The sequence below is a fragment of the Balaenoptera acutorostrata genome, chromosome 1 (genome assembly GCF_949987535.1).
Source record: "Balaenoptera acutorostrata chromosome 1, mBalAcu1.1, whole genome shotgun sequence".
Taxonomy (NCBI): domain Eukaryota; kingdom Metazoa; phylum Chordata; class Mammalia; order Artiodactyla; family Balaenopteridae; genus Balaenoptera; species Balaenoptera acutorostrata.
In genome coordinates this window covers 181,852,721-181,880,533 of record NC_080064.1, presented here as the reverse complement: position 1 = coordinate 181,880,533, position 27,813 = coordinate 181,852,721, and the positions used below count along the sequence as shown (strand labels likewise).

The 27,813-nt window shown below is 36.9% G+C and overlaps 1 long non-coding RNA gene across 1 annotated transcript in view; it reads right to left on the bottom strand.

Annotated features, from left to right (window-relative positions):
• Positions 1 to 14,327: 14,327 nt before the first annotated feature.
• LOC103000898 (uncharacterized) overlaps positions 14,328 to 27,813 on the bottom strand; it is a 58,215-nt gene continuing 44,729 nt past the window's right edge. Inside the window, exon 4 of the long non-coding RNA XR_450254.2 lies at positions 14,328 to 19,050. This is a non-coding gene — a long non-coding RNA (uncharacterized LOC103000898). The remainder of the gene's footprint in view (positions 19,051 to 27,813) is intronic.

Sequence of the window (27,813 nt, the reverse complement as noted above, 5' to 3'; positions counted from 1 at the left end):
AAAGCCTATTTAAATTTATGTATCTTCAAGTAATACTTTTGGTTTAATAGACATTATACATAAAAATTACTCCTCTGGTGAGTCCAATAAATATTTGTTGAGTACCTACGCATCAAGTATTTTTCTAGGCACTGGGCATACAAAGGTGATAAATATAGGCCAGTGGGTTAGAAGAATAGAAAATTTTCATAAAATTAATCAGAGCCTTGAAAAGGTTTACAAAGGGTAATAGGTTATAAAAGACAGAAGAGGGACCATCAGCCAAGCAGGGAGGTTCAGGAAGGTGTTCCTGGTAGAAAGGACCATTCAGCTAGAACTGAAAACAGCATATTCTTACCCTCTTCTGTTGATAAAAGTAATTCATCTGTTACATTCATTTTTCTTATATTCTAAGTGATAAGAATTGTTCATGTATTTTTTCAAGTGAAAAATAATAGTTTAAATTCTCTATTAATACTGTGTTGCAACCAGATGAATCTAAAAGCTTTCATTCCCACACAACTGCTTGCATACCAGTATCTTCACCAGGTTAATGACCACTGCCATTTGAGCCTACAATCATAATGAACATGGAAAATAACATAAATCTGATGGATGGTGCCTAGTGCAAATATTTTATACTTGTTAGCTGGGTATGTATGTCAGATAATTGTACATATACTACTCTGGGATCTCAATTAATACATTCAAGATGATTGGATATTTGTGAAAATAAAAACATGCAAACACCGTAACATTACCTGAAAGTGTACTTCATTACCTGGAGAATGTAGGAGACATTTCTCTCATTAGTGTCTTCTACTAAATTAGGCTTTTATGTTGTTAGAGTATTTGTGGCTTAGTCAAAGCTCATAAAATAGACAGTAGCCAATAATGGAGAGGAATGATTTATTGGCAAAGAGCCAAGTCTCGAAGTCTTTTTTTTTTTACAGTCAAGTAGACTGAAACTACTAAAACACATCTTTTCATATTTCTTTCAGGAAAAAAAGGAGAGAAGAGATTTTTTTAAAGTCAGGGACTTTTTAAAAAAGAATAGATGTAAATTTAAAGACCTTCAGCATTTTATACTGGCCACTAAAATTTCATTTGTACTGATCCAAGTACCAGCTGGAGATACAGAAGTAACTTGATTTTTAAGAGTCATTTTCAGGTGTTCCTTCTGTTATATTTGCCAGCTCTATCATCTAGATAAGGAAATAATTTAAGATGGGCTGAATTACTGACTTGAGGGCGTATTAGCAAACAAGATCAGACCTGGGAGTTAGTTTTCATAACTCATCCAAGATACTGTGCTATTATCGCCCTATATCCCTAGTGGACAACAGCTGCACGTGTATCTGAGCCTATGAGTATTTTTGTAGGTTTCGTTGACTTCCACCAGCCCTACCAGCCTCAAACACTGAAGCGCTGCCTTTGCAGCATAGATGTGTTCTATAAATGGGCGGAGTAACTCCCCTTGAAATCAAAATAATTTGAGTTTGGAATAGATAAAAAGGTTGAGGAGGAGTGAGTGATCGAGAATGAGAGTGAATAATATAGGGAACAAACTAGTGGTTACCGGTGGGGAGAGGGAAGGGGGGAGGGGCAAGATAGGCGCGGGGCGGGGGGAGAAAAGAAAGGGTGATTGTGGGATTATATGAAATCATGTGTGTGAAACTTTTGAAAATTGTAAAGCACTATAGAATTTAAAGAACCTTTTATTCCATATAAAAAAGAATGACTGTGAAAGCCTGAGAGATCATTTACACTCGATAAACATTTGTTTTATAACTTCTACTGCAGTTTTGGAGGATTTGTCTAAAGCCAAAATATTTAATGGATCTTAGGATTGCAAAGCCCTTTTTCTTAGGGCTTTCTTTATTTTTACAGACCAGTTGATTTAAATTTTATTACAAAATGATACTCATTTTAAATATAATATAATTTAAATATAATGAGGTGCAAAAGTATATTGTCATTCAAAAACACATTTTTAAAACAACTTCATGTCTTAGAAATAATATTAAGTAGCATATGCCTTTGGAATAATAGTAGCTAGCATATGTATCATTTAGCAAAGAATTTCAGAGAATGAGATAACATTTGTAACAAAATATTTTTAATTAAAGAATTTAGACAATATTGGCCTCAACTCATGTGATTTAAGTTGCAAACTAGATTTTTAATTTTAAAATGTCTAAGATCTTGGAAGTATCCAGTGGAAGTATCATTCTTTGAATCAAAAACATTTATTCAGTGCCTATTATATATAAAATACTATGCTAGGTAACTGAATATATAGAAGTGTCCTCAAACTACTTATTATCCAGTGTTGGAGACCACAATTCAAATAGGATATATCAGGCCAAATATAACAATAAACTAGGTTTTTCTCTGGTGGAATAATAGAGCTTATTGCATGAGATTTGTTTAATTTTATGTTGTCTTACAATTAATTTCTCATGCAGTCCATTATCAAATATATTTACAATCTAAAAAATACCTGTTCACTTCATATGAGAATTTGCTAAGTTGATATCCTATGATACTATGATTTTGAAGGTTTAACAAAATATAAAAGCCAAGAAAGTACCTTTGTAAATAAAATTCTGTTACTTCAGCTGATGTAACTCCTATATGTTTTTTTGTGCTTTAGTGACGAAATGACTTTCTGATGACATCAATAGCAGAAGTCTTCACAACATATAAATCAACTATATTTCAATAAAAATTTAAAAAAATCAGAAGTCTTTTCTAATACCTCCTATGACTTTTTCTATCTATTCCTTTAGCCTGCCTTTCCTTTCTTCATAGCAGCTTTGGCATTCAAAATCTTTCCTGCCTTCTCCTTTTTTCACATAATGAAAGCTTACTCAGTTCTTTGAAACCTACCGGCAGAAATACTATAGCCCTTCTCCTTCTATGTATGTAAATAAAAGATTGCCTGACTCAACCACCTGTGTACACAATCCAAAATCTTAAAATTTTAGGACTTAGATACTCAGTGGATGCTTCACTAATACCTTATAGTCAAAGTCTACAAAAATAAACATTATTTGTAATTTTTGTTAATGTTCATTCATAATTTGGCTTAATAAAATCCCCAGGTAAGAAAGTTTTCCAAAGAGAACTCTGTCAGAAATTCCAATTTAGTTTGCTGGCAAAGTAATGTTTAGAATGTCTGTATCGATAATATAGGAAAATGATGTTCGCCTTTTTCTCTTAGCTAATAAAAATGTTATATTTTCAGTTTAAATGAATTTTCCTTTCTACTTATGGATTTTTTTTCAGACTTTTAGGGACCAAATTTAACGTTCCTGCCATTAACCTGTTTCATAACAAATTGTTTCCTAGGTCAGCATTATTTCTTGGTACAAATAAGAGAGTGCCATTAAATGAATCCTGTGTTCAGACTTCAAAGCGATCAAACTTGCCCATAGCTGATCTTACAGTAGTAGGTGATAATGGACACCATTCAATGGACTTTTAATTTCCCTATATTTTAAGGAGTTATAAGGAATAAAACATGGAAGGTAAAGAAGTATAATATTCCAGAATTTAGAAAAAATGCATTATTAAGTGTGAAATATTCAATTAAAGAGTAGAATTAAATTTTCTACTGAATTTGCTAACTATAAATTGTTTCATTCAACACTTCAATATAAATTTCTGAAGCTTTTTAGAGTAAGATATTTCTTTGCCTTTATTTCTTAAACCTATATATATCGGAGGAATTTAACAACATTTAAGGCAACAATCTATGGTAAAACATAATTTCAGATCTTTTTTGAAGAAGTTGTAATGAAAAACCCAGTTGATCATCAGATAAGCTCCACTAAAGGACTATTAGATATAACAAGATAATTCAGAAAGTTGACTAGTTGCAAAATAAATATCAAAATCAGTAACATTTCCAGAGAAGAGCAGTAATCAGAAAAACAATGGAAAAATTATTCTTCCATTCACATTAACAACAAATATATATAAAAGAGTCAGAAATTAATACAACAAGCAAGATACAAGCTTTTGTGAAGAAAAGCACAAAAATTTCCTATGGGATATGAAAGAAGATTAGAAAATAATTGACTTATTTCTAGCTAGTGAGATCTAATAGTATTTCTTGAATTAATTTGTGGGTTGATACAATTTCTATAAACTTCAACAGGATTTTATTTTGCGTCTTTACAAAATGATTTTAAGTTTACCATGAGGAAGAATGAGCTAGCAAAACCTCTGTGTGTGCATGCTCATGTGTGCACGTGTGTGTGTGTGTGTGTGTGTATAGAGATAGAGAATGATGGGGGGAGAACTGATCTTTATGTATTCAAGATTATGTCTTATAAAGCTAAAGCAATTAACAAAATATACTAGTTGGATGTTATAGAGATTGAACAATGAATGCATTAGAAACCCCCTATCTATCTACCTTATGTAAGAATTTAATATATAATAAAGATGGTATTTCAAATTAGGAAATGGCAAACTACTCAGTAAATTGTACTAGCACAATTGAAGGAGGTTATCATTATCCTCATTTTACAAATGAGGAAACTGAAGCACAGAGAAGTTAGGTAAGTTGCTTAAAGTCACACAGCTAGCATACAATAGGTTTAGGACTCAAACTCAGGCAGATTTACTCGGGAGCCCAAGCTTTTACTATTACACCATCTCTTCCTAATACTTGATTTTTCCAACAACCTTATTTTACGAATAAGAAAACTGAACAACAGAAAAGTAAAGTAACCTCCTAAGATGACGTATCTGAAGTATTCCAGAAACAGTTCTGGAATTTGAATTCAGGCCATCAGGGTAGTTATTTAATTTTTCAAAATATCTTGTACTTATTAGGACTTCCCTGGTGGTCCAGTGGTTAAGACTCCACGCTTCCACTGCAGGGGGTGCGGGATCTATCCCTGGTAAGGAGCTAAGATCCCACATGCTGCGCAACTCAGCCAAAATAAATAAACAAATAAAATACTAAAAAACATGTATATATTTTGTACTTACTAAATCGAAATTTATAAAAATCTAGGTCTTCTAAAGTGGTCAGATCATTTTTCTAAAATACAATTACTAACATACAATTTTAGTAATACCACTAAAATACAATTCACCAATTACTATAAGCTCTCAGATATAGTGTTATTTCTAGTGTCGGATAAGAAACTGTGAGACAGAGGAGATGTCTCACGTCAACTATGGCCTTCCAAATTTAATAGAGACACAGATCAAGAATTATTTTTATATTGCATAAACTTCTCCAAAATAGGCCCAGTTCAGATTTCACCTTCTCTGAGGATTCTTGGGGGACTTTATCTCACTCTCATCCCAAACTTACGACAAAACTAAATTGTTCCCTCCTCGTTGTGCTGTTTCCCTTCCCCGCCCACCTCTAGTTGAGCACAGACCACACACTGCATTATAGTTATCTGTAAAAATGCTTGTTGTGCCAAGATGTCAACAGCAAAGCAAGAACTATTTGTATTCTCACTGCGTGCTACGGTGTCTGGCACATAATAGAAGCTCAATAAATATTCTGCCTTGTCCTGAATCTGCTCATCTGTACTTACAGAGCATCCTTCTATATGGTACAAAACTGAAGGCTCTCGGGAAACAGACAAGAACTTCTAATCCATAATCTCTGAAGCACTAAGGGAGCAAGTAAAATGCCAGAAATAAGATTTTAAAAATCTGGCTTCAAATCTTGACTCTGCAGCTTTTTGACTATTGACCTCTGAGTTTTAATCTTTCTATAAAATGGGAATTATAATATTTACCTCCCAGGGTTTTTGTGAGCAATAAATGAGAGAAATTTAGTAGAAGGGCCAATTATACCATCTACTATGTACTACCAGTCAACGATATTTATCCTATTAACATTAATATAGCCATTTTTAAGTTATTGCAACGTCACCTCTTCCGCCAGCCATTTTATATATCATCTAATCCTCATGACAGTGCTTTCATTCAGCAATGATACCTTCACTTTACAGGTAAGGAAAGATTCAGAGAGGTTAAATGGGTTGCCGGTGATCACACAGCTAGGAAGTAGGAAAGCTAGAATACCAACTCAGAAGTTGCTGATTACATTTCCTGCTCTGAGCCACTATAATTTTTTTTTTTTAATAAAGCAATATCTTAAAGAATTGCAGATCACTCTACACTAAGAAAGCTGTTTTCTAAAACATAGACACTAAATAGATAAAGATTTGGGGGAAAACAATTTAAAAAAATACAGACTTCCTAGATGACTTAAGTTTCACAAAACATTCTGGAGCTGAAGTAGTAGAGTCAGGATTTAGAGAATGCTAGGTGACTTCCAATCTCCCTCTCTATTCCAAATTTTGATTTTAATCTACAAACTACCGAATATTTTTACTTGAATGTCTCAGAGACTTTTTAAAGTCAAAGATCCAAAATTAAATTAATCCATTCTTTTCTTTCTACCACGACTTTTGTACTATTTTCCTCCTTACTAAAAAATTTCTTTCTCTGTGTTACTATATCTGTGGACTACAACTCCATCCCCTTTTATTTTATTTTATTTTATTTTATTTATTTATTTTTGGCTGTGTTGGGTCTTCGTTTCTGCGCGAGGACCCTCCCTAGTTGCGGCAAGCGGGGGCCGCTCTTCATCGCGGTGCGCGGGCCTCTCACTATCACGGCCTCTCTTGTTGTGGAGCACAGGCTCTAGACGCACAGGCTCAGTAGTTGTGGCTCACGGGCCTAGTTGCTCCGCGGCATGTGGGATCTTCCCAGACCAGGGCTCGAACCCGTGTCCCCTGCACTGGCAGGCAGACTCTCAACCACTGCGCCACCAGGGAAGCCCCCCCATCCCCTCTTAATTGCCCATCTCAGAAATCTGGAAATCCTTCTTGAACCTCTTTCTTTCATAACTACCTTCTCAAATCCCTCCATTTCTTCTGCTTCCCATCTTTACCACCATTTCACCACGAACATACCTGGCAAAATTCTTGCCAAGACTAATGCGCGTATTGAGCATGTTAAGCACGCTAAGAGCTGAGACAGCTTCCCGAAACGTGTGAAGGAAAGAAAATGATCAGAAAAAGAAGGAGGCCAAAGAGAAAGGTACTTGGGTTCAGCTGAAGCTCCAGCCTGCTGCACCCGGAGAAGCACACTTCGTGAGAACCAATGCAAAGGAGCCTGAACTGTTGGATGGAGCCCATTCCCTATGAATTCGTAGCATGATGGGTGTAAAGAAAATAAAAGACCGGGACTGTAAAAAAAAAAAAAAAGGAAAGAAAAAAAAAGCGCAAGTCATCTACTTGACTTGTATTAAAATTATGTTTACAGGGACTTCCCTAGTGGTCCAGTGGTTAAGACTCTGCACTTCCAATGCAGGGGGTGCAGGTTTCATCCCTGGTCAGGGAACTAAGATCCCACATGCCACATGCCACGTGGTGCGGCCGATAAATTTTAAAAAAATTATGTTTACTGTCCATTTCCAAATAAAGAAGATTGTGAATGCACTGATGACAGAAAGTTTGTCTTCTTCAAATTCTACCCTATGCTTTGCAGTAGCTAGCCTAGTGCTTGGCTCCTAACGAAAAAAAAATTCTATTTGTCTGTGTATGTATGTATGCATCTATCTGTCTATACATCTATCTACCTACTTAACTACATACCTATCTTTATCGGTAGATTGTACACAAAACGAATATCTAACCAATTTAAAGAGAATGAATCCTTCAACTATGGGTAAAGTGTTCTGTTTCTCATGATCTAGTTTTAGTTAATATATAGCTCACATCAAATAAATATCCCAACCTTCTACCTAAATGCTGGTTAATTTTTAATACTGAATAACTTTTTAAGTTCAAATAGAATGTTCTGGCAAAACACGCTCCTTTCATTTCAGTCTATTCTCAATTTAAACATAGCATTTACTTCTAAAACACTACAGAATTTTGGTATGACCACATGGGAAAAAAGTTCCATAATGTAACTGTTTTTGCTTTCTCCAAAGGGTTAAATATCTTGAATTCAAATTCTCAGCCAGAAGTTAATTGTTTTTAAAGCTAAGTACATATATTTATGTCTATCTAACAGAAAGATTTTGAGGACCATATCCCAGGCACGTTGCTAGGTCCTAAGGATATGCAAAGATTTATGAAGCAAGATCCCTGATCATGAGAAGCCCACAGTGTACAAAGGCTGATGATATTCACAGTCAATGAGAGAGCATGTGAGAATATCTAGTTCAGTGTTTGCTGCATACAAGGTGCTCAATTAATGTGTTAAAAGAAATAATCAGACTATGATACAGTAATGACTATCTTACTGGTTTATACAAAAATTACATTCAGCATCCTCCTTGTAGCTGAAATTATTTTCCAGAACACAGAATTCCAAGAGATTAACCAAAGATGTTTTGATTTTAAAAAATAATATCTCTTTGTCTACATGCATCTGATACATATATCAATTTTAATAAACCGTAACACATTTAGGGGAAAAGAAACTATTAATGCCATATTAAATAAAAGGCAGCTGATTGATAGAAGCAAATTCACAACCCAAGTAACTGCAATTATTTTAGCTATTTCATTTTTGTCCTAATGCTAACATGTCCCTGAATTGTTTTCAATGGTTTTAAAGCAGAGAGGTGATTGTTTTGCCACAGATTCAGGAAATCATGGTTTATTGGCCAAGCCGCTGACCTTCCAAGATCCTGAGCTAAAATCCCATTAGCACAAGTTGTTTTAATGTGAACTTGATACAGCAACTCAGAACCTGAGAGAGGAGATCTGAAAGGCACCTTTCTAAAAAACAATTGATTTGCTTCATTTCATTGAAATGGCTAATGCTTTGATGGTTCATATTTACAATGGCTTGTCCTGCTCTTCAATAGAGTTGATATGTTGGAGTCTTTAACACCATAAACTTGATCAGAACTTCCTCAGTAATAAACAGACTAGATGGAAGGGGAGTGCCCCTCCTCACCGGGCGTCTGGAACCTATTTGCTTACCAATTCGTAGCTAAAGACATTGAGAATGGTGTTCTTCATGCTCAACTGCTCCAGGTAGTTGAAAAGAGTTCTGGGAAACTCAGTATGCAAACTGGTTTGGGAGCCTGAAAGATTTCAAAGGGAAGAACATTTGACCTTCCTTAGGAAGAGCATGTTGCTCAGTTACATTCACTTTTTTTTTAAATTAATTAATTAATTAATTTGTTTTTGGCTCTGTTGGGTCTTCGTTGCGGTGTGCGGGCTTCTCACTGCAGTGGCTTCTCTTGTTGTGGAGCACGGGCTCTAGGTGGCTGGGCTTCAGTAGTTGTAGCAGGCAGGCTCAGTAGTTGTGGCACACGGGCTTAGTTGCTCCATGGCATGTGGGATCTTCCCGGACCAGGGCTCGAACCCGTGTCCCCTGCATTGGCAGGCAGACTCTCAACCACTGTGCCACCAGGGAAGCCCACATTCACTTTTAAGTATGGAATTTTGGTAGCATTCATAAAACCCACGAAGAAAACCTATTTCCCTTGTAAGTCGCTTCCTAAACAACTCAGAAAACTAACAAGCTGGGATTCTAGTTTGTACATTTTTTTCCCAAATGCCAAGGATGTGTCAAACTTCACAGTGACTTATGTTGAATCCCATGATTGTTAAAGACAGGAGACACACACCTCTTCTCCACATTAGGGCACAGAGAAAGCTGAGACTGAAACTTAGCAGCCACTAAAGGGCCTGAATGTGTTGCTTTTTTTTTTCTTTTCAATTCCACTCTTTTGAAGATGTCAGGGTCAGTGGAATTTGTTTTCTTTACTTTCGAACAGCAAGTCCAATTTAATTGTGATTGTGTTAAAATCAAGCCATTCAATCAGCACAAAATGCAGATTTAACCTGCCCTCCCACCTTTTTCTTTTTTTAATATCAGAAGGTTTTCTTTGAATCTCTCCCAGGTTACTTGCTTATCAGTTTGCGAAGTGATTTTGCCATAGCAATACTTGGGTAGGTGTGATGAGGTCAGGGTTAACTTAACAGTCACCAACAAAAATTCCTACCCCAACCCTAAAAGATAAAAGAATTCTGTTTGTTGGGGTCGTACCTCAGTACCCAGAGATAGAAAATTTACCCTCTGCAGGTCTGTAGAAAATCCTTGACAACTAATCCTATCCCAACCTCTCCACACTCCTGCCAACAAGAAGAATTATATGAATTCCTTATGGAAAATCTCAGGCCAAAAATTAAAACATCTTTTTATGCCTCATAGTTGATTCCTACTCAACTTCTCACCTGCATTTCAACAAAATCCCTCCATGACTCTCAGCACCATTTTTAGTGTATTTCTCTGGCGTTTAACCTACTTCTTTTCATGTTGAAAAATAACTGACTCATAAGTTCTTCATAAAAATGATGGTGAGGGACCTCCCTGGTGGTCCAGTGGTTAAGACTGCACACTTCCACTACAGGGGTCACGGGTTTGATCTCTGGTCAGGGATCGAACTAAGATCCTGCATGCCCCGTGGCCAAAAAAGAAAAAAAAAAAATGATGGCGATCATAGAAATACCATGATTAATAGTAAAAGTCATTTGTGCAGGAGACAAAAGACAAGATAAAATAATTTTATGTCAGGATTTATTTACTTTTAATTTAAATAAAAATAAGCAGCTAGAGATTGTTTAAATCATTTGGAAAACAAATTCAAACTTGTAAGATGGATCAGAAAGCTATTGTATGAAGCTGTTCATTACCGAGGGAACATTACCAAAGAAGAGTTGGATCTATTAAAAAGCAAGATCACAGTTTAAATAAAATTAAACCATAAAATTAGAAATTCATTTTATTATTTCAATGTATATTATGTATATATACATGCATGTATGTATATATTTGAGAATAGCATGTGCTGCTTTCCTATGTATCTGATATCTAAACTGTCCAGCAATTTATAAAAGCAAAAAATTAAAAATCTCCTTATTTTTAAATATTTTAATATGTATTGTTATATGTATTGAATAAAATGTGAAAATAATTTTCCCCTCAGTTTTCTTCTTTGGGAGCTTAGTTGCCAATTAAATGAGAGAATATATAAATAAACAAAAAATAAAAGGATAATTAATTAAAGCTAAAGTATCTATAGTGATTAAGTAATCCAAGTATTTCAGATTATGTAGTTAAGATAAATAATATCAATAAAGATGAAAAATTAATCTGAGGTCTCCAACTATTTACATATTTGTATGTATATGTGTATTTATCTACTTTGCCTCTCTCAACTTGATAAGTAATAGCCTGGCAGAAAAAATCATGGAAATCCTTTTTCATTTCAACAATGATTCCTCATCTCAGCAAAAATACTCAAGAAAATTCTAAATCCATTCCTATCTCGCTGGCTTGCTAGCTCACACTTCAGAAGTTACTTATTTCTCTTGAGTCTGTCTCAACTAGAAAATTAGGCTAAAATCCATCCTTCTCCAGAGATAACTTGTATAAAATGCTTAAATTAAAAGTTACATATCAAGTACAAAAGAATGCCAGTTCTCTTATTTCTTTGAAGAAGAGTCCATATGAAACACAATCTGCACAGTTGTGAATGAAAGGTGGAAATTAAAAGGGAGTAGTAATCGGTAGCTGTGAAATCCCAAAGCCTATGAAATCCAGTCAGAAAAGGGAAGAGTTAAAATAGGAGAACTCCCCAAAGCTTAGATGACTTTGGAAACACAGATCAAAAACAAAGACAGATAGTATAATTAACTCCATTACTGCTCAGTCAAATGAAAACAGTCATGACATCCTTACTTATTTATGACACCAGCAAATAGCTCAATTCCACCCCTGGATATTGCTGTAGGACAGCACTGGTTCCACAGCAGGTGAAACAGAAACAAGCTGCTAAAATTTATGTCACTAGGTCATGTTATAGATATAAGATTTATGCAGAAGTTCCATAAAAAATAAGTAGCTTTTATACCTTCTTATAACAATTCTTGTTCTCGAGCAAACCAAAGTCTATACACAGAAAGCTGTAATTTTCTCAAGTGTGTTTAGAATTGTGAAAAGCCTATTTACTTAAGTATATATTTTGCCTCAGGTATTGGAATTTACCAACAACAATAATAAAATCTTTGCATGATCAAGCCATCTATTAACATTTATGAAATATTTTCATTTCTGAGTTGTCTTCCTTAGCAAATTGGAAAATTAAGCAATGTGGTATATAATCTCCACTGTACAGAAGGTTCAGAAGGAGGAAGAATAAAGGGAATATTCAGGTCACTCACAACATTTCTTCCTGAGATGTTGTCTGATTCCTCTCCACCTCTGTTCTTACCTTTCTGACCAAATCTTACTTTCCTGATCCCTTTGGTATTCCTACTGCCTAGGGCAGTACATGGCATGTAGTAAGTATTTGTCTGCAAAGAATTTCACTGTGCATATATATTCTACTCAGACTCTCTTGTATATCTTTGTATCTATCTTCAACGTCTAGGACAAGTACCTTATTTACAATTGATGTATAATATTTAGTTGGTTGACCGATTTCCTGAGTTAGATAAATAGTTTTACAATGGTCTTAAATCTTTTCTTCGCTGCTGGTGGGAATACGAATGGTTACAACCATTTGGATGGCAATCTGTTTTTTACACTTTTGGTCAAGAATATTCAATGACAAGCTGCAGAACACAGTTTGTAAGAACAAAGAAAAGTTGAATGGGTAAATAGTGGTATATTCATAGGAGGCAATATTGTAGACTAGTGAAAAAGTATCAACTATCCCTATACAGGTTACCAAGGAGACTCTCCCAAATAGGATGTAGAGGGAAAAAAAAAAAAAAACTAAATTGTACATCATTTATATAAAGTTTTAAAGCATGAAAGCAATACTGTCTATTTTATTATACACTACACATTGAAATTATGTTTTTAAATGCATGGAAATGAGAAACATTACATTCAGTGGAGTGGTTGCCTTGGGGTAAGAAAAGGATATTGCAGTCAAGAAGAGTACACAGGAACACGGAACACTGGGGAAGCCAAATGTATTGGTAATGTTTTACTTTTTAAGCTGGATGTTGAGAACGTGAGATTTTTTAATTGTTATCATTCTCTTCACCTTTCTGTAAATCTGAAATAGTTTTTAAAGGAATAAGAAAATAACATTAACAAGGTAGTAGTTAATCTACCGTGGGATAAATATCCTAATTAGATTCTTTTTCTCTTTTCCATCTCAAAATTGTTAAGGAAAACAGTGCCCTGAATAGAAATGATACGTTGACATGAGGGGCACCATCTAAATCAAGCATGGCAAAAGGACATGAACCCCAGAGCCCACAAGAATAGATATGAAACTTTAAAAAGCAAAGGAAACATACTCTCTTTAGCCACTCAGTAAAATATGATGACACAGTGGCCAGGAAGCCATCAAACACCTCCTTCTGCCAGCAATCTCAAAAGGCTGCTCAAATTCTTTCTATAAATTGGGCGAACACCTAAGTTATCTTCCAAGTAACATAGTTTTAAAAGCAAACACGGGCACTATTAAAAACTATACGGGAACAAAAAATGTAAACCAGGACTGTCCCACCGAACCAGACTGACTATAGACTACAATTGCTGGGTGCGCCACTGCAGTAACAGGTTTATCGAATTTAGTGGATTTTATGGAGGCAAATATGAATACAGAAGTATACATGTTGCACTCCATTTGAAATACTATTTTTAGATGAACTGGGAAATCAAAGAACTGGAAAATAAACTGACAAAAATCAGGTAGACATAGGAGAGGAGTGAAATCCTCTTCTTTTATAGTGGTCTATCTGGAGATTTTGTCTAAAATCGACATTTGTGACTGTCAGATGTAGGCATTTAACTCAGTCATAGTGGCAATTTAAAAAGTCTTAAGTGGTTCTCTCTGGGAAGTGGAATAGCAGTTGGAGGAGGAGTGATTATGTCAATATCCTTCCATGTGGTTGGAGACATTCTTTACCATAAGCATGGATTCTTTTTATAATTAAAATATGTTAAAAAATTATAAAAATGATAATAGGGCTTCCCTGGTGGTGCAGTGGTTGAGAATCTGCCTGCCAATGCAGGGGACACGGGTTCGAGCCCTGGTCTGGGAAGATCCCACATGCCACGGAGCAACTGGGCCCGTGAGCCACAATTGCTGAGCCTGCGCGTCTGGAACCTGTGCTCTGCAACAGGAGAGGCCGCGATGGTGAGAGGCCCGCGCACCGCGATGAAGAGTGGTCCCCACTTGCCGCAACTAGAGAAAGCCCTCGCACAGAAACGAAGACTCAACACAGTCATAAATAAATAAATAAAAGAACGTGAATTTCAAAAAAAAAGAATGATAATAGACAGTACTCACAAGTGCACAGGGTAAATAATGGTAATACCTCATATTTTTATTGAGCGTTTATTATGTGCCATGTACTTTGTTAAATGATGAACATGAGTTATCTCATTTAATCTCTTCACAACAATCCCATAAGTTATTATGCCCACACTCTAGATAAGAAAACTGAGATATTGGGTGGGTGTCACAACTTGTCGAAAGTCAGACACAGTTCACATATGCGGGACCTGAAACTTGTACCCAGGCAATCTAACTCCAAAGCTGCCCCCTCAAGTCATTCTTCTCTTCTGTCTCCTATTTGAAAATGATGCTCCAGGGAGTATACATTGGTACAAGTTTTCATATAGTATTTTGACAACATGTATCAAAACTTTTAGTGTGTATACTCTTTGACTCAGAAATTCTGTTCCTATATATTTATGCTAAGAAATAATGGTAAATACGCCCCAAGGGATATTTTAAAGGAAGTCCATCCTTGCAATGCATATGAAAGCAAAAAAAAAAAAATCAATATTCATCAATAGAGGATTGATTTTCTTAAATTATGATATATTCATACAATATAATACATTCAATCTATACTTATTTACATGGAAGACTAACACTGTTATATTGAAAAGGCAAGTTGCAAAACAATATGCATATATGATCTTGTTTTTGTCAAAAATAAAAATGCATAAACAGAGCCATAGGATACAGTTTGGAAGGCCATACTCTACAATACCGCTTCCCAGGAGAGGTCATTTCTAATAGCTTGGCGTAAGTAGTACCCTCCCTGTTGATTTGCCATCATGATTCTCTGCTCTCAGCCGTCATAAAAATAATATACATTCATTTACTTTCTTGCCTATTTTTTGTATCTTTCACCAATTTTATGCCAACTAGGGCAGGAACCACATTTGTAATAGTTATCCTTATTTACCAAGGCCCAAGTGGTACAGAATATGTGCTTCAGAAATACTTGTTGAACTAATGCCAATCAAATTTGTTTCCAGGTGATTTTTACTTTCAACTTTCTACCTTAATCCATTGTTTCAGCTTTTACAAAGAGAAGGGTGGGTATTGCTGGTATAATTATAGAGAAAAAAAAACCCAGTAAAGCTATTTTTATTATGGTAAAGCCAATCAATCAATCAATCTAGCAATGCAGAGGCAGTGCTGATGAAATTAAAAACCACACTAGATTTGCATACACAAGACTTGAGTCTGCAGCCTGCCTTCCAGCTCAGGCACTTACTAGCTGGGTCATCAGTCTCTTAAACTTCACCCATCTTCTCTTCTTTCCTTCTTACTCTCATTGAAAAAAATTTATTCCCATATTTATTTGCAGAGCAAAGAACTGGGCTACCTGCCTCAAGGAGGCTACAGAATCTTCCAGCCCTCAGGGCCCTATGTGGACCAGGAAGAACCCAGGGGCAGAGACTACAGAGGAAGGGCGGCTGAGGATTTGGTTTGGGGGTTTTTTGGTTTGTTTTGATTTTGGAGTGCCATCAGGAGGTGGAGGCCATAACTTAAAGGGTTGCAAAGCCTGCTTTCTCTCTCATTCTTCTCAAAGAGAATAGGCTGACCTAGCCCCAGCCTCACACTGTCAAAGGTATAGTCACTCCATAAATACTTGTTACAAAAAAGAATGAATGAACATGTAAAACATTCTTTTTCATTGGTCTTGCTGTGGCAGTAAAAGCCCTAAAAATCGTAACTGGAAAAATGTAAGATTTGATAAATATTGAGTTTAGGGAAGAAAAAAATGTACATATAAATTAATTTGTTTTCAGTATAAGACCTTGTATGTAAGGTTCCAACACAATGAATTTTTATAGTGAAGCTATAAACTCTAAAATGGGTATTATGAACGTGGACACTGTAATTTATAATACTTGCATAGCTTTCAATTATTCAGGTGCTCAAAGCCCAACAAATTGAATGATGAACAGGGGTAATGAATTGAACGCTGAGAAGATAACAGAAAACACTGGCTAGTCACCACGGAGAAATTCACATACAGAAGTAGCCCTGAAAGAGACACACTTGTTTGAAGGACACATTTTCTTTTCTTTCAAGCCAAACATTTACGGAACAGTAATGCAAGTAGGAATTGCTTTCAAGAAATACCTGTTAAAGGCAGAAAGCTGCTCAAATAGTATATTTTAGATGACCAAACGGAGAATTAGAATCGTAAATTGGCCTGTAACATTCTCGGAGAGCGCGGTTCTCTATTTCATTATCTTTAACCACATGGAGAAGGGGGAGATGGGTTCATATAAATTATTAAGCACCATTGCTTTAGATTTAGGCTGGGAAATGTGTTGATATTCCACCGATCCTAAAGCACGGGGTTCTTCACAGTATTTCATACAACACTGCAGATCAGAAATTTAAATAATGAGATGGCTTCTGAACTCGCTGTTCAGACCTGGGTTGGATGATGCACGCTCGTGTCTGCCAGTGAAGGTTCTGGAGGAAGCATGCCTACTTAGCCTGGTACCCACATCTCTGCTGTCAGTGATACTGCAGACCCAGACAGGCACAACATGCAGTTGGCCAAAATCGTTGAAAGATTCGAATTAAATGCAATTAACTAAAGTCAATAAAAGTTAATGATCCGCGCACCTCTAACCTCCACCACCATCATACACACTACTCAGTCTGCACACCCATCATTTTCCACATAAAGGGTATTTATCAAAGCAACTTAAAAATCATTTGTCTTCTAGACTATTGTAAGCCACGAGGTAATACTACTGTATAGTGATTAGCGTATTGTCCGTGAGGTCAATACATCTGGCTTCAGATCTCAGCTTTACTGTTTTCTAGATGTATTTTAGGCAAACTATTTAACCTTCTAATATTCAGTTTCTTTATCTGTATAATAGGGATAATAACAGTACCTCCCTCTTCAGATTATTGGGAGTATTAAATAAGATAATATATGCAAAACTTTCAGTATAGTCATAGTTAGCACTCAGTAAGCATCAATATTAGCTATTCTTACTGGCTAAAGCTGCATTGGCAAAGGCTGTTTCGATGTATCTGAAACACTGGGACCTGGCACCCATAAGCACGAGTTGTGCCATTCACAAGAACCATTTAAATGATCATCTGGGGCTCGAGGCTTTCAGGGGCAGCTATTGCTATTATACCCTTAGAAACGGTTTTCCAGCATCAACATGGAAAAGTTCACATGGAAAATGAGTGCCTGTTTACCTCTGACAATTATTTTGATGGGTAGACCAAAGAGACTCATCAGTTTGATATGAATTATAAAATATGCGTAACATTTGTTAAACTGTTGTACCTGTATAATTTGAGTTTGATTGTTCTGATCCTAAAATATTGTTCTACCCAGTGGAAATCACAATAATTATCCCAAATCTGTCCTGGAACTACAAGATCAACAGTGCAGAACTCTAAAACCAGTTATTTTACTGGGAGAATTTCATAGAAAATGTTCAGTGACATTTCACCATTCAAAAAATAATTTAAAACTATTGAGGTACTTCAGGACTTTTCTCAGATGCAAATGTAAACCTACTAGAACATCTGGACTATTTTGCCTTTTGTTTTTAGTCACTCGCTAATCAAGGAAAGTGGAAATTTGTAGGAACCTTAAAGATCATCTAATCTGACCACTTTATACTAGAAATGAGGCAATAAGGATGAAGAGAGGAAGCTATGTTTCAAAGAGCCAAGATGCAAATGGAATTTTTTCGTGGGCCATAAACATATTTTCAGTGATGTTGATGGCTGCTGAAATGCCCAGGAAACTTTATATGTGGACATTATAGAACACAAAATATAAATTGTTATTTATCACTTTTACTTTACAATCCCAATAGTAAATTAATGGCTCTCTAAATATTAATACAAACACGTGGTCTTTAGTTTCTTTAAGATAAAGCATAGGACACCTACTCCGTAGAATTCTCTTTATGCACAGCATTTACACGCATACATCAAGGATTTCATTTTTTTTTTACCTACCTAAGAATTTCATTTTTCCTCTTGCTATTTATATTTCTTAAGTCTCCAATTCAATTGTAAGATATTAGGTGCAGAAACCTCTTTCCCCTTTTTTAATCACCTATAACATGTGGGGCATGTTCATGATAGGTTCCCATGATTCACCGCCGATGAATGAGTTCTAAAGGGAAGAATTTAAACTATTAAAGCTGATGGACTATGAACTCTGAACTCTTAGAAACCTTGGGAAAAATTTTTTTGTTTAAGGGTGACCTGAACAACCAAAGGACAATAATTCACACTATGACCTTGGATAAGTCAATTAACCTCTTTGGTCCTGGGTTTCTTCACCTGTAAAGCAAAGGAGTTGGCCAGAATGATGTCTAAAGAGCCTTCCAGATCTCCACATTCTACGATCCTGTGTTACTTCATTACCTTGGTCTCTCTGTACAGTGTTAGGTTATAGCCGTCACCCCTTCTAATAGCCATTCAATCTTACTTCTAAAAGCCAGGTCCCGCCGGTGTCACTGGTAGCGGAGGCTGCATTGCTTGTTTCTAATGCGCAGTGGAGAATTCAGTGGTGGGGAACAGATGAGGATCGATGTCGCTGTTATGGCCACAGCTGGGACGCAATCTCAACCTTTGTGCAGAGGGTCCCTTTGCTTTGGGGTTGGGAGTATTTGAGACTGCAGGAAGGAAAACGACCACTGGCAGGACAATCCCAGCAGGACAGCTTCATGTTTGGGGATGTCTTTGGTCAGCATATCACTCCCCTCCAGTGAGCATTTGGTCTGGAAAAAAACAAAAAAACAAAAAAATGTGTATCTGTTGATCTGATAGCATTGGGAGGCTTCCTTCCTGTTCAGCAAAGAACAGAAATGGGTCCTTTGAAATCACAGACAAGTAGACTATCTCCCCTTTGCCCCCCATCCTTAGCTTTTCACTCCAACTGAGACACACGGCCAGTATCAGCAGTCTTTGCTCTACCCTCTGGAGACCTTCAGAGGGTAAAAGAGACTTAAAAAGAAAAACTCCCCCCCCAAATCATAAAACTGGCATGAATAGAACATCTCCACAGCAGGAAAGCAAAAAGGAGGGAAGAAAGTTGGTTTAGGTGAGAGTAATATGAATATTCAACTCAAATAAATCTTATTAGGTGAGGATATAGCAAAAGAAACAGCCAGAGGCAAGAATAACAGAGAGACCCTATAGCTGTATTAAAGAAGGAAAATGCTGCCCACTTTTTCAGTTGAAGGTAAGTTCATTGACAAAGTAGGGTTACAGGGACTTCCCTGGCGATCCAGTGGTTAAGACTCCATGCTCCCAATACAGGGGGCATGGGTTCGATCCCTGGTTGGGAAATTAAGATCCTGCATGCTGCATGGCCAAAAAAAAAAAAAAAGAAAGAAAGAAAGAAAAAAAGGCCTAGTTAAAAAATATATATATATATATATGTACATGTATATAAAATAGAATAAAAAATAAAAAACAGCATTTAAAAAACAATGTAGGGTTACAAATAGCAGTCGTCTCCTTTGACAAAGCTAATGACTCATCTAAAAGCCTGGAGAAAGAATACAAGTAGAAAATTACCAAAAATTACAATCTCTTCCTCACCACCATAACCCCCTTTATCGTGTCATTTCCTAAACTGCCCAAAACTTCCCCATTAAGACATTAGTAATGCTGACCAATAAGCTGTAAGAATAAGCAAGCCCTGTCAGACAGGCCTCCTGGCTCATCTGTCTTAGCGTTTGCTACTCCCCTGCCCCCAGCCTTTTTCCCTGGGTATTTCCATGACTCTGTCTTTCCCAGCCTCAATGTCATCAACTCAGAAAAGCTTTCCCTGGCCACACAATTAAAGTAGCCTTTGTGCCCCACCATCTATCGCCCAGTTACTTTCTATTTCCTCATCTGATTTTTTCTCCAATAAAATTTATCAAAAATTTGAAATTAAAAAAAAAAAAGAATAAGCAATCCCTTAGAAAAGTATGCCTATTTGAGAGAAAAGGATAAAAAAATCTCTTAGTGATGGCAATTTCAAAATTGAACAATTCCAAATTATTCCACCTGTTTCTTCCGAAGACCACCAATTTTGCTTGGAAAGGTTTCTTTTTGTGTGTGTTTTTTAATTTAATAATAGGTTAGAAATCTTGTTGCTCATATCCTAAACATTTTCTACCCCATTATCTTCATTATTCTTCATTCACTTTCTCATTCTCACAATAAAAACTTGAGGAGACAAAAATAATAATTAACATAGGATTCCTATCTTTAGATTTATCAAGTCCATATCTGACTCAGATAGCAGAAGGTTAGAATACTGGCTCTTCTTATAAGCCAGTTATGGGCAAGCAAACTCTTCAAGCTTCAGTTCCTTCATCTGTAAATTAAAAATAAGAACAGATTTCTAATAGAGTGTTGTACATAAAATACCTGGAATAGTCCTTGGAACATAGTGGGAGCTCAGTCAATAACAAGAATTATCTTTACCATCATTATTTTCTTGTGTGTTGTTAGCTACCTTCCAATTATGTACAGAGAGCTCTACTTCAATGAAGTTTCAAGCACAAGGCAATAGATTATATTACATACATAATAAATCATAGTGCTTTTCTTATCAATTTCAAATCTGCAAAATCATAGGAACAGGAGGTGTCATACTCAGCCAAAACTATTCAAGTAGTATGTCACCAACAGGAACACTAAAGGCAAATTGTCAGTGATGGTGATAATTGTTACCATTTATTGAGCTCTTACTATATATAAGGCCCATGATAAGGAATTTATATGGATTGTTTCCTTTCATCCTTTATAAAACCTTATAAATCCTCTTATGGAATTGGTATTTTTATCCCCACTTTCCAGATGAAGAACAGGGATGTTGTAGGGAGTTGCTTGGAAAGAATGCATTACTTGTCCAAATTTACGCAGCTAGTAGGCAAATAAACCAAGACATGAAACCAGGTCCCTCTTATGACAAAGTTTTATGCTTTTACACAGTATCGAGGGTCTAGTATTCTTCTGAAGAATTATAGCATTTTAGAAATTTAAAGGAGGAAGAAATTTGGGGGTTTTTAGCACAAGACCATCTTTTGAGAAAAAGCGTTCTCCCTTCTTAGTAAAATCCCTGTGTATGGAGCCTAAGACATATATACTTCAAAGTTCCCCAGAGTGATTTTTCTGATTTTTTTGAAAACCATTGCCTATCCCAAATCCATCATTTATAGTTCTAACATAAATAAATTTGTTTACATTCTTTCTTGGTCAGTTTTTATTTTATGCCAGTACTTCCTTATAAACTACTGAATCCCAAACATTAATTATGAGATAAGTGAAGTTCTAAATCATAGTTTTAAAAAAGTTTCTTGAAATGTATTTAGATTTAAAATTAATAACCATTTAAAATTAATAATCATTAATACTTTGGTGCCTAGACATTTTGATATATTTCTGAAATCCTGGGACTATGCTGTAAATACAGTTTTGCAATTTACCTTTTTTTTCACTTAAGAACATACTGTGAACGTCTTTACATGGCTATAAACATATCCCCAAGACTGTTGTATTAGTGGCTGTAGCATATTCCATTGTATGGATGTATTATAATTTATTTAATCAATACCAATATTCACATTAAAAAGTAGCTGCAATTTTATTTGGGACTCTAAACCATATATACAAATCAAATCAATCATCAGACTTTAACAGAAAAACTGTCATATTAAATTTAATAAACATCTTCAATTTATAGATGTCATACTGAAAACTAAAAGTATAGACCTAGGAGGACCTTCAAGATGGCGGAGGATTAAGACGTGGAGATCACCTTCCTCCACACAGATACATCAGCAATACATCTACATGTGGAACAACTCCTACAGAACACGTACTGAATGCTGACAGAAGACCTCAGACTTCCCAAAAGGCAAGAAACTCCCCACGTACATGGGTAGGGCAAAAGAAAAAAAGAAAAAACAGAGACAAAAGAATAGGGACGGGACCTGCCCCTCTGGGAGGGAGCTGTGAAGGAGGAAAGGTTTCCACACACTAGAAGCCCCTTCGTGGGTGGAGACTGCGGGTGGCAGAGGGGGGAAGCTTCAGAGCCACGGAGGAGAGCACAGCAAAAGGGGTGTGGAGGGCAAAGCAGAGAGATTACCGCACAGAGGAGCGGTGCCGACCAGCACTCACTAGCCCGAGAGGCTTGTCTGCTCACACAGGGGGCGGGCGGGGGCTGGGAGCTGAGGCTTGGGCTTCGGAGGTCGGATCCCAGGGAGAGGACTAGGGTTGGCTGTGTGAACACAGCCTGAAGGGGCTAGTGCACCATGGCTAGCCGGGAGGGACTCTGGGAAAAAGTGTGGAACTGCCTAAGAGTCAAGAGACCAGTGTTTCAGGGTGCACGAGGAGAGAGGATTCAGAGCACCACCTAAATGAACTCCAGAGACGGTCACGAACCATGGCTATCAGCGCGGACCCCAGAGACGGGTGTGAAAAGCTAAGGCTGCTGCTGCCGCCACCAAGAAGCCTGTGGGCAAGCACAGGTCACTATCCACACATCCCCTCTTGGGAGCCTGTGCAACCCACCACTGTCAGGGTCCCGTGATCCAGGAACAACTTCCCCAGGAGAACACATGGCGCGCCTCAGGCTGGTGCAACGTCATGCCGGCCTCTGCAGCTGCAGGCTTGCCCTGCATTCTGTACCCTCCCTGCCCCCGGCCTGAGTGAGCCAGAGCCCCTAATCAGAGCTCCTTTAACCCTGTCCTGTCTGGGCAAAGAACAGACACCCTCAGGCGACCTACATGCAGAGGTGGGGCCAAATCGAAAGCTGAACCCCAGGAGCTGGGCGAACAAAGAAGAGAAAGGGAAATCTCTCCCAGCAGCCTCAGGAGCGGCAGATTAAATCTCCACAGTCAACTTGATGTGCCCTGCATCTGTGGAATACCTGAATAGACAATGAACATCCCAAAATTGAGGTGGTGGACTTTGGGAGCAACTGTAGACTTGGGGTTTGCTGTATGCAAATGACTAGTTTCTGATTTTTATGTTTATCTTAGTATAGTTTTTAGCACTTGTTATCATTGGTGGATTTGTTTATTGGTTTGGTTGCTTTCTTCTTTTATTTATTTTTTAAATTTTATTTATTTTTTCTTTCTTTTTTTTTCTCCCTTTTCTTCTGAGCCATGTGGCTGACAGGGTCTTGGTGCTCCGGCTGGGTGTCAGGCCTGAGCCTCTGAGGTGGAAGAGCCGAGTTCAGAACATTGGACCACCAGAGACCTCCTGGTCCCACATAATCAACTGACGAGAGCTCTCCCAGAGATCTCCATCTCAACGCTAAGACCCAGCTCCACTCAATGACCAGCAAGCTCCAGTGCTGGACACCCCATGCAAAACAGCTAGCAAGACAAGAACACAACCCCACCCATTAGCAGAGAGGCTGCCTAAAATCATAATAAGTTCACAGACACCCTAAAACACACCACCGGACGTGGTCCTGCCCATAAGAAAAACAAGATCCAGCCTCATCCACCAGAACACAGGCACCAGTCCCCTCCACCAGGAAGCCTACACAACCCACTGAACCAACCTTACCGACTGGGGGCAGACAACAAAAACAACGGGAACTATGAACGTGCACCCTGCAAAAAGGAGACCCCAAACACAGTAAGCTAAGCAAAATGAGAAGACACAGAAACACACAGCAGATGAAGTAGCAAAGTAAAAACCCACCAGACCTAACAAATGAAGAGGAAATACTCAGTCTACCTGAAAAGGAATTCACAGTAATGATAGTAAAGATGATCCAAAATCTTGGAAATAGAATGGAGAAAATACAAGAAACGTTTAACAAGGACCTAGAACAACTAAAGAGCAAACAAATAATGATGAACAACACAATAAATGAAATTAACAATTCTCTAGAAGGAATCAATAGCAGAATAACTGAGGCAGAAGAACGGATAAGTGACCTGGAAGATAAAATAGTGGAAATAACTACCACAGAGTAGAATAAAGAAAAAAGAATGAAAAGAATTGAGGACAGTCTCAGAGAACTCTGGGACAACATTAAATGCACTAACATTCTAATTATAGGGGTTCCAGAAGAAGAAGAGATAAAGAAAGGGATTGAGAAAATATTTGAAGAGATTATAGTTGAGAAAGGAAATAATCAGTCAAGTCCAGGAAGCACAGACAGTCCCATACAGGATAAATCCAAGGAGAAACATGCCAAGACACATGTTAATTAAACTATCAAAAATTAAATACAAAGAAAAAATATTAAAGCAGGAAGGGAAAAGCAACAAATAATACACAGGGAATCCCCATAAGGTTAACAGCTGATCTTTCACAAAAAACTCTGCAAGACAGAAGGGAGTGGCAGGACATATTAAAAGTGATGAAAGGGAAAAACCTACAACCAAGATTACTCTACCCAGCAAGGATCTCATTCAGAGTCGATGGAGAAATTAAAAACTTTACAGACAAGGAAAAGCTAAGAGAATTCAGCACCAACAAACCAGCTCTACAACAAATGCTAAAGGAACTTCTCTAGGCAGGAAACACAAGAGGAGGAAAAGACCTACAAAAACAAACCCAAAACAATTAAGAAAATGGTCATAGGAACATACATATCAATAATTACCATAAATGTAAATGGATTAAATGCTCCCACCAAAAGACATAGACTGGCTAAATGGATACAAAAACACGACCCGTATATATGCTGTCTACAAGAGACCCACTTCAGACCCAGGGACACATACAGACTGAAAGTGAGGGGATGGAAAAAGATATTCCATGCAAATGGAAATCAAAAGAAAGCTGGGGTAGCAATTCTCATATCAGACAAAATAGATTTTAAAATAAAAACGATTACAAGAGACAAAGAAGGACACTACATAATGATCAAGGGATCAATCCAAGAAGAAGACATAACAATTATACATATATATGCACCCAACATAGGAGCACCTTGATACATAAGGCAAATGCTAAGAGCCATAAAAGGGGAACTCGACAGTAACACAATCATAGTAGGGGACTTTAACACCCCACTTTCACCAATGGACAGATCATCCAAAATGAAAATAAATAAGGAAACACAAGCTTTAAATGACACATTAAACAAGACGGACTTAATTGATATTTATAGGACATTCCATCCAAAAACAACAGAATACACTTTCTTCTCAAGGGCTCATGGAACATACTCCAGGATAGATCACATTTTGGGTCACAAATCAAGCCTTGGTAAACTTAAGAAAATTGAAATCGTATCAAGTATCTTTTCTGACCACAACACTATGAGACTAGATATCAATTACAGGAAAAAACTGTAAGAAATACAAACACATGGAGGCTAAACAATACACTACTAAATAAGCAAGAGATCACTGAAGAAATCAAAGAGGAAATAAAAAAATTACCTAGAGACAAATGACAATGAAAACAAATTGATCCAAAACCTATGGGATGCAACAAAAGCAGTTATCAGAGGGAAGTTTATAGCAATACCATCCTACCTCAAGAAACAAGAAAAATCTCAAATAAACAACCTAAACTTACACCTAAAGCACTTAGAGATAGAACAAAAGAACCCCAAAGTTAGCAGAAGGAAAGAAATCATAAAGATCAGATCAGAAATAAATGAAAAAGAAATGAAGAAACTGATAGCAAAGATCAATAAAACTAAAAGATGGTTCTTTGAGAAGATAAAATTGATGAACCATTAGCCAGATTCATCAAGAAAAAAAGGGAGAAGACTCAAATCAACAGAATTAGAAATGAAAAAGGAGAAGTAACAATTGACACTGCAGAAATACAAAGGACCATGAGAGATTACTACAAGCAACTATATGCCAATAAAATGGACAACCTAGAAGAAATGGACAAATTCTTAGAAAAGCACAACCTTCCAAGACTGAACCAGGAAGAAATAGGAAATATGAACAGACCAATCACAAGCACTGAAATTGAAACTGTGATTAAAAATCTTCCAACAAACAAAAGCCCAGGACTAGATGGCTTCACAGGCGAATTCTATCAAACATTTAGAGAAGAGCTAACATCTATCCTTCTCGAACTCTTTCAAAATATAGCAGAGGGAGGAACACTCCCAAACTCATTCTATGAGGCCACCATCACCCTGATACCAAAACCAGACAAAGATGTCACAAAGAAAGAAAACTACAGGCCAATATCACTGATGAACATAGATGCAAAAATCCTCAACAAAATACTAGCAAACAGAATCCAACAGCACATTAAAAGGATCATACAGCATGATCAAGTGGGGTTTATCCCAAGAATGCAAGGATTCTCCAACATATGCAAATCAATTAATGTGATACACCATATTAACAAATTGAAGGGTAAAAACCATATGATCATCTCAATAGATGCAGAAAAAGCTTTTGACAAAATTCAACACCCATTTATGATAAAAACCCGCCAGAAAGTAGGCATAGAGGGAACCAACCTCAACATAATAAAGACCATATATGACAAACCCACAGCCAACATCGTTCTCAATGGTGACAAAATGAAACCATTTCCTCTAAGATTAGGAACAAGACAAGGTTGCCCACTCTCGCTACTGTTATTCAACATAGTTTTGGAAGTTTTAGCCACAGCAATCACAGAAGAAAAAGAAATTAAAGGAATCCAAATCAGAAAAGAAGAAGTAAAACTCACTGTTTGCAGATGACATGACACTATACATAGAGAATCCTAAAGATGCTACCAGAAAACTACTAGAGCTAATCAATGAATCTGGTAGAGGAGCAGGATACAAAATTAATGCACAGAAATCTCTTGCATTCCTATACACTAATGATGAAAAATCTGAAAGAGAAATTAAAGAAACACTCCCATTTACCATTGCAACAAAAAGAATAAAATACCTAGGAATAAACCTACCTAAAGAGACAGAAGACCTGTATGCAGAAAACTATAAGACACTGCTGAAAGAAATTAAAGATGATAAAAACCGATGGGGAGATATACCATGTTCTTGGATCAGAAGAATCAACATTGTGAAAATGACGATACTACCCAAAGTACTCTACAGATTCAATGCAATCCCTATCAAACTACCACTGGCATTTTTCACAGAACTAGAACAAAAAATTTCACAATTTGTATGGGAACACAAAAGACCCTGAATAGCCAAAGCAATCTTAAGGAAGAAAAACAGAGCTGGAGGAATCAGGCTCCCTGACTTCAGACTATAGTACAAAGCTAGAGTAATCAAGACAGTATGGTACTGGCACAGAAACAGAGACATAGATCAATGGAACAGGATAGAAAGCCCAGAGATAAACCCACGCACATATGGTCACCTTATCTTTAATAAGGGAGGCAAGAATATACAATGGAGAAAAGACAGCCTCTTCAATAAGTGGTGCTGGGAAAACTGGACAGCTACATGTTAAAGAATGAAATTAGAACACTCCCTAACACCATACACAAAAATAAACTCAAAATGGATTAAGGACCTAAATGTAAGGCCAGACACTATAAAAGTCTTAGAGGAAAACACAGGCAGAACACTCTGT